The sequence below is a fragment of the Drosophila subobscura genome, chromosome E, assembly GCF_008121235.1.
Source record: "Drosophila subobscura isolate 14011-0131.10 chromosome E, UCBerk_Dsub_1.0, whole genome shotgun sequence".
Classification (NCBI taxonomy): domain Eukaryota; kingdom Metazoa; phylum Arthropoda; class Insecta; order Diptera; family Drosophilidae; genus Drosophila; species Drosophila subobscura.
In genome coordinates, this window is record NC_048531.1 from 6,694,055 (window position 1) to 6,701,891 (window position 7,837).

The window sequence follows — 7,837 nt, forward strand, 5'->3', positions numbered from 1 at the left end:
ACCCCACGCAGTTGGGCACATTGCACGCTCCTGCACAAGTCTCTCGTTTGCTTTTTTTTGGTGGTTGTTGCCGCTTGTCGATCGCTGAATGGGGAGGATGTGCACGCACACACAGACACACCACAGACACACACACACACACACACAGACACACTGACATTTATGGCTGTGTTTATCTGTGTGAGGATGCGGCGTCGTCGGCGAGCCAAAAATCAATAAATTCAGCACGAGGCAAAGTCCCTTTTTTCGGCAAACTGCCGGCTGTTGTTCTTGGCCTTGTCTGCGGTCCCCTCTGCTGTGTTCTGTGTCCTGTGGTGCGGTGGCTGCTTACACAGTTCTCTATGCATTGAGCAAAGTTCTCTCCACACCCGCTCCTTGGCGCATTCAAAGGCCTTCGCCCAGCCGCCGCCAGGCTGCCGCAAAAGTGCCATCCAACTCTATTAACAAAAAAGAAAGCAGCGCAAAAGGAGCTCCGAGCGGGTGGGTCTGGGGTTGGGTTGGCATTCGACGGCTCGACGAGCTGCATCAAAGGCTTGTGGCTCAAACGACTGTTTGACATTTAGTCGCTTGCATTTGAGGCCGGGGCCATTATTTATGCTTCTAAAATATATGAATTTTGCAGTGTTTTTAGGGCCTTACCACTCCATGCCGTGCGCCACTTTGTGCCCGCTCCACGCCCCTTTTTGGCGTGCTTTGAGGGTTTCCGTTTTCATTTTACGATTTTATTTGTTTATTCAAAAGCTTGTAAAATCCAAAATGATTCATGCCTGCCCGCTCCGCCGCAGGCAGAATGACAGAAACACTCCGGAAAGTATTCCAATAAATAAAAATGAGCTGTGACATTTCCTTAATGTGGCCAGGACACTCCACAGCCCCTTTGGCTGAGTGGTGGAGCGCTTTAACCCGAGGCGCTAATGAAAATATAATCAACGAACAAAGATAGAGACTGAGCTGGAGCTGGAGCTGTAGCTGGAGCTGGAGCTGGAGCTCATTTCGTATGGATTTTGATTGTGTGCTCAAAGGGATGATTCATCCACTCGCCCAACCATCTGTCTATCCCTCTGTCCGTCCATCATTTGTCAAGTCAAACGCTTGCTGGCTGCGGGCAGGACTCATCCGCTATGCAGGGGTCACTCTCCCTGATTAAAATTAACAATCTCCGACATTAATTGGAAATCGGCTGACTAGACTAGCCCATGGAGTGTCGCAGGAGACGCAGGGGGGGGGGAGTGTTCCCATATGTATTCGCAGAAGCAGAGTAAACATTTGCCCAGCAGAGAGACAATTCTCAGAGAGATAAATTCGATTGCGGGGTGGGGAGGGGCAGAAAAGGCATTCCAGGAAAAGTTTAACCATAATACAGGTGGAGATTGTTTATGCTGCTTGCTGAGGCATGCCTCCATCCACAAAAGAGTGTGGCATATCCTTTGGTATGTGTAGGACGTGGCACATGGGGCAGGCAGAGGGACATGGCCAGACAGGCATGCAGTATTTATGGTATTGGAACACGCAAAAGTTCAGTTCGAGTCAAATCGAGGACTTGAAGTTGTAAGCACCAGCCACCCCAGCACACACACACACACACACACACACACACACAGCTGCATTTGTGAGTGCGCCATTTTGTAAAAAGCTGCTTTGCCGACTTCTTTGGTGGACGGGCAGAGCAGAACGGAACACCCTGAGCACCAGCCCCTTACTGGTGTCCTTCACTCCCATTCGACTTTTGGCCAAGTCTTGCAGCAACTGCCATTCAAACACACACACACACACAGGCACACATAAATGGGGAGCTAACGTATGTGTGTGTGTGTGTGTGTGGCATATGCCCTGCAGGGGTGATTAACCCTTGATTTCGCCCCACACTTGGCATTTTGCCATTCTGCCACCTACCCACATGCATGGCATTCGATGCCATCTTGCAGGCTGATTTACCATATGCCACATGCTCGTAAAGAGAGAGAGAGGGAGAGAGCCTTAACAGATCTCCACTGATTGGTCACTTTTGCTGGCTACAACTGTTGCTCGTGGCTTTGTTCTGCTTCCTGCCGTTGTGGTCATGGAAACTAATACTAAATAAATGCAGACAATCACAGCGCTGATTGATTCCTTCTCCCTTCTCCCGCGTAAGCGTGTGGATTGCTCCATGTTAATGCGATTATTGCCCTCCATCGAGTGTGTCTGTAGGAAACATTCCCAATATTGTGATTTGTGTGTGTGAGCGGCAGACACGCACGACTGCGGTTATCGATAAGTGATTGCCAGCGGAAGGTCACAGCTTTTCCCATATGAACACCGTTAAACTCGCAGAATCTTCCACCAATAAGTCACGTATCCATCCATCCATCCATCCATCCATCCCAGTGAACGGCAAACTATCTGATGGTTGAGCAAACAGTGTAAAATTTTGCAATTAATTCATGGCCAAATATTTATTTTGAATTATTTGCTTCACTACTTTGTTTTTTGCCTTGCTCTCTTCTGTCGCTTTGGGAGTGGGTTTCTATTTGCATATCGGTTTAATTTTCACGCAGCATTGATGGCCGAGCACTTTCCATGGGGATTTTCTTCATAATTGGAAATTAATTTGCATTTTAATTAATTTCTGGTCAAGAGTCCCACAACGGGGCAAACGAATCGAACTGAACTGAATAGAGCGAGTGGAAAGCAATTATCAAGGCACAGACAAGGGCGAGGGCGAGGGCAAGGAGCTGTGGCTGTGGCTGTGGCAAAAATCAACAAAAGAATTGTGTAAAAAATGTGCAATCAAAAATGAAGGAGAAGCCTCCCCTGAGGGATGTTCAGGGCATTCGTTTCGTGGCCCCAGCAATTAATGTAATTCGTCTTTCCTTATTCTACTTGCTATCAGCTCCCATCTCTCTCGGCTCCCTGCTCCCCCAGCCTTAATGGCATACAAATTACGCATACGCCGCGTGTGCAAATCACCCAACATAGGGGAGAGGGCACAGAGGAACAGTATCCAGGGGAAGATTGCTTCACGCTCCATTTAATTTTCGGCAAATATGCCAATAAAAATTCTGAAACATGATGCTGCCTGCCGAGACTGAGATGAATATTTGCTTTTACGCAGGACCCTCCTCGCATGCCCGATCCAGCATGCAGATGACCCACAAAAAAGGTCCTTTTTCTTTTCAAATAGCCCCAGAAAAGGGGGCCCAAATGGGGCTGGGACTGGGCATCATATTCGCTTTAATTAAAGCAAACTCAGAGACCCATCAGGTAGAGGCACGGGCACGGGCACTCGTAATTGTCAAGTCCTGGCTGCTGGCTGCTGGCTGCTGGCTGTTGGCTGCTGGTTCCTGCCTCTGGCGCATTTGCACATTAGCCGAGCGGCGTTTGTCATGTTGCCTGTCCTTGTGGCAGCCCGGAGATGCGCCGCACAAACGTCAATTTTAATGTGACTTTCATGTCGCACAAACGAAATAAATTTCAATAAATTGTGCCAAAGGTGACATGCGAATGGGGGGCGGGGGGATCGCCCAATAACTTTTAATTAGTTAACCATGTGGAAATATTTTCTCAGCCCAAACTAAACGCAAAATTGCTGTCAGCGCTGTTTAGTTTCGTTTCCTTCGAGGGTAAATTATGAAGGCAGGAAGTGCCTGCCGCTCTGCCACACTCTGGGGCAGACATTTTTCGGCTGCCAGCTTAAGTGTCGTAATTAACTGCGACACAAGCATTTGCGAGCATCAGCAGCCGCAGCAGCATCTACTTTCGGGGCCTTGGGCGGGGGGGAGTCCACCTTTATTTGTGGCTCAGGCTAAACCAATTTGCCAGGACTTAAATTTTAAGCATTATTAATAGTCTACGAGGTGGAGGGAATCAAGGCATTAAGGGTAGCTGCAGAGCAGCCCCCGTGGAGGGGGTTGAGGGTGGACTTCAGTGGCTGGAGAAATTCGGAATTTGCCCATCGAGCAAAGTGGCAGCCAAATTGCAAACTGCAAACTGGTAGCAAATATTCTTGTGTTTATGTTGGAATTCATTGCATAATTGTTACGTGAAATTAGTGTGGAAAACATTATCGAATTTCCCTTTGTTTAACTATTTTTGTTTAATTTTAAACAAAACAATGGCACAGCACAGTGGAAACCTTGTTTAGCCGCAAGGATATTCGTTGCCTCGTTAAAATTCTAACATCAGGTTTACCATATAAAGAAAATGTTTAACAATGGCCTACAGATCTAATGTTTCTATGGTAAGGTTTCTGTACAGAGGGAGAGAGAATGAAGCGGTCAAATCTTTTGTCTTTAATGTGGGTTTATGATTTCTGGCATTTAAATCCATGCCATGCCATGCCATGCCATTCTGTTCGGTTCTATCTTTGCACACACTAATACACAGAGACACACTAATACACACACAGACACAGACACAGACATCCAGTCGAGTGTGAAAAAGCCAATGAGCTCGTGACATGAGCAAACGATTAAGGGATATAAATATATAAATATGTATCTGACATTTGACAGCTGAACTGCATGCCAGTCCCACTCCCAGTTCCAGTCCCAGTCCCTGGGACGCCCAAACTAATTGTTTTCTCTTCGGCCCTAGAAAGTTTCTCTATTGCAAAAAAAATGTTGGAAAATGTTCCATTATCATTTCAGCGTTTCAGGCCCGTCACGTTGTTGAATGCAAACATTTACCATTTGGGAATGGATGAATGGATGAATGCATGGAGGCTTATGGGGAGAATGTAGGTCCAAACTATTCAGCAGTCGGTCAGCGTTTGTTAGTTTCATTTGCAGTTGGCCAAGAGCAAAGTGGAAGCGATTTACACGCATTTTCGGCGCAAAACGGAACGTGCCCTGGACACTAAAATGTTTATGAGCGCGATTTGTGGAGGGCATAGAGAATGCGGGTCAGAGATAGGAATAAATGGAGATGGTGGTGGAGGTGGAGATGGAGAATGGTCTAAGCTCTAAGCTGATGCTGATGCTGATGAAATAGAGCAAAGCTATAAACTCAGACAGGACAGTGCTGCAGGAGTGTGTGAGTGAGGCTTTCCCCTTTTTTCTCCATTCTATTTCTGGTCAGCTCAAGTGGGTCAAGTGGGGAGAGATGGGAGAGATGTTCCATTCCTACTTGCCACTTGCTGTTTGCCAGTTGCCAGTTGCCATTTGCCACCCGGAGAGTATCTGTTTCACGCCTCAGGGAGCTGAGTGGGTTGTCTGTTTAGATAGTGTTGCAATTGTTCTGATGTTGCAAGCACTTGCCCTGCCCGTGTTCTCCCCTCCCCATCTTCAACTCATCTCTTGGCATCAACTCATCGTAAAGTGTTGCCTAGTTATGGGGGCCACTCCTGAATGCTGAATACTGAATGCTGCTCCCGATTAACAGTTGCTGGCAATTTCTTTTTGTGTTGAAAATCAATTAGAAATGCTGCACGAGAAACGAGTAAAACAGAATTTGCATCTGCAACTGCAGCTGAAGAGTGCAAATTAATGGCTGAACATGCCGACAGCTGGCGAATTGTTGTTCGAGTGGAAGATGTGTACCTGGTTTAAGGCTCTGTGAAAGCTAAATGAAACTTCATTGAGCAAAACATGCGATGCAATCATCTGCTCAATCGTCTTGCCAATCGCATCGAACTTTGCCCAACTTTGAGCTCATCTCATTGGCATTACAGATTCAACTACTTTTTGCCAAAGCGGAAACTTGCTGCTGCTGCTGCCACTTTGCGCTGAAGTTTTACAGTTTCCGCTTTTAGTTTCAGTTTCAGCGTAAGTTTTCCATCTTCCAGCGAGCCGCTGATAATATTTGCGATTAATAGCGCCAAAATGTAATTTCTGTCACGTTCCAGACATGAAGCAAACAACTGCGTTTTAGATTATTCTCCTTTTATGGCTGGGAAGAATGGAGAATGTTTTGCAGAAAGTATCTCGCCTGGTACGTGATGTTCGTCTTAAACTGAAGGATCAACTGGCAGTCACGTGGCACGCGGCAGCTGGGCTTGGCGAAGGGTCAAAAGTGTGGCCCAGCATCCGTTTAATACACTTTATGTTTTATGGTTTTGCTCTGCTTCATTTTAATTTAATTGCCATTTCGTTGTGGAGTTGCCCTCTTAAAAGCGTTGCCAAGAATACATTTAATTTTATTTATATTTTAATTCGCAAACGAAAAGGGGCAGAGGACAATGTCTGGGCGGGAGTGCATAATATTTTCCGCAATGTTGTAGGCTGTACCCAGGTACAAGCGGATGAAATAAATGAAATATTTAATCACCACAATGATTGCAGCTTTCCCGCTGGTCAGAGCCAGCCACAAGAACAACATGGCAACAGCAAGAGCCTCGCAGCTGCTGCAAGCATTTATTATGTAAATGTAAATGTAAACATAAGTGTACATAAATGTAAATATGTAACTCTTACGGCACAGATCCTTCAGCCAGGAGCACCTGTGTGTGTGTGTGTGTGTGGGAAACCATTTGAAATGGAAACTGCAAGCAGGGAGAGGGCTAGGGAGTGGGATAGAGAGTTTTCCAATTGGCCTATTCCGGCTGAACAGTTTGTAAATACACAAACAAAAATGCGAGGAGAAAGGATTCGGGTTGGAAAACCATTTACGCATTTCAAGGGGGAAATTAAATTTTCTTTTTAACTGGACACTGGACACTGGCAGGCTCCACAAGGAGCCCAGAGGCCTCCACTAGAGGTAGGTTTTGAGCCTTGAGCCTGGCCTGCCATAGGATAAATATTGATGGAAAGCAAATTAAATGTTGCTTTTTTCATTGAACATCCTGTGGCTGTAATCGATTCTCGGCGTACTCTACATATATCCTGGGGCAGACCTGATGGGATCTCTGCTGATAATTGGCAGTCCCTCACCTCTGCCTCTGCCTGAACATGATTTACACTTCAACCTGTCCCATATTGCCCCACACAAATGGCCCGCCCCTCTGCTCTCTCTCTCTCCCTCTGTGCGTGAGTTCTCATGGGGTGAGGGTGGGCTTAGGGCAATAAAAACTCCAACCAGGCTCTGGCTCTGGCTCTGGCATCGTTTTTCACTTACCCCTCGCCCTGGCCCCTGGTTACCAGGCAGGTTTTTATTGAGATTTTGCCTCCTGAACTGCTGGCATCGCTTCCTATTAATTGTTGGAGAAGTAACCTTGACACATGTCTGGCTGGGCTTGGGCTTGGGCCTGTGCCTGCGCCAGGGGAAAACTTACACGCTCCGCTGCCCATACGTAGCTCCCTCTTTGCCACTCAAGAAATGAAACCACTCTTACGGAGCGATAGTGAGTGAGAGAGAGAGTGGGATGGATGGAGCACAGATAGGGCAGGGAAAATATTCTGAAAGTTCTTTACGCTCCAAGACATTTTCCCACACTGGCGTTTAATTTAATTTTGGTTCTTGTCTTTTCGCTTTTAGTTTTAGTAAAAGTTTTCTGAGGAAGGCCTCTGCCAGCCCACGACTCCGGTTTCGGCTCAGGCTCAGGCTCAGGCTCTGACTACGGCTCCGACTACGGCTCTTTCTTGCTTAATTAGCGCTTGATATACGAGTGGATGTGGATGTGTGCTGTGGCCTGTGGCCTCCAGAATTCGCACCGCCAAAACACACGAGTGGCAGTGGTAAAAGGCTACAATTCCTTCCACTCTGGCAGCCTTCTATGGTAATTTTTGGAGTGCGCTCAAAATCTATTATGGGTTTGCGATGTGTGCTCCATGTATCAGCAGCCACAAAGAGCCAGCTGCAAAGTTCTAAGCTCTCACAGGAATGTACTCATTGAGAACTATAGAGTCTGGGACGAAGAACTGCAGGAGTTTGGCGGAAAATGTGCATACAATACGGTTGTCTGCTCTCAAAAGGGAAGCTGCTC